This window comes from Macaca mulatta, chromosome 1 (genome assembly GCF_049350105.2).
Source record: "Macaca mulatta isolate MMU2019108-1 chromosome 1, T2T-MMU8v2.0, whole genome shotgun sequence".
Lineage (NCBI taxonomy): Eukaryota > Metazoa > Chordata > Mammalia > Primates > Cercopithecidae > Macaca > Macaca mulatta.
The window spans coordinates 229,337,144-229,337,826 of NC_133406.1; positions in this window are offsets into that span (position 1 = coordinate 229,337,144).

Here is a 683-nt window from a genome sequence, read left to right on the forward strand (position 1 = left end):
GGTAAGATGGCAGGTGCCTGTAATTCCAGCTACTTGGGAAGCTGAGGCAGGAGAATCACTTGAACCCAGGAGGCAGAGGTTGCAGTGAGCCAAGTTCATGTCATTGCACTCCAGCCTGGGCTACACAGCAAGACTCCGTCTCAAAAAAAAAAAAAAAAAAAAAAAAAAGGACGCAGCCAGGGAGACCAGAGATACTTTGGGGCAGATGGCAGCAGAAGTCCCCGGGCTGCCTCCTGGTGCTCAGTTGCAGGCCTGCCCGAGGGGTGCTGTTGTCAGTCTTACAGGAGAGTCCTAGCTGTAATCTCTTTCCATCAGTTACTGGGTGGCTTGGACAAACGTGTTATTGTGCCCAGAGAGGTTGCTGCCTTCACTTGGTTGCATGGTTAAAGACAGAATCAGGACTAGAACCCGAAGTCCCTGACTCCTGACCTACAATCACTCTTCTTACCTCACATCCTGCCCCATTGACTGTCTTCCATATATTTACTATTATTCCTAATACTTTTGAAAATGTATGGCTTAACCATTGCTTACTTATTTAGGTTGGTGCAAACGTTATTGCTGGTTTTCCCATTAAAAACAATGGCCAAAACCTCAATAACTTTTGCTCCAACCAAATAATAACGTCACAGAGTTGTAGAATGTAGCACTCGGGAAATAAACCAGTCACACAGCACCACTGA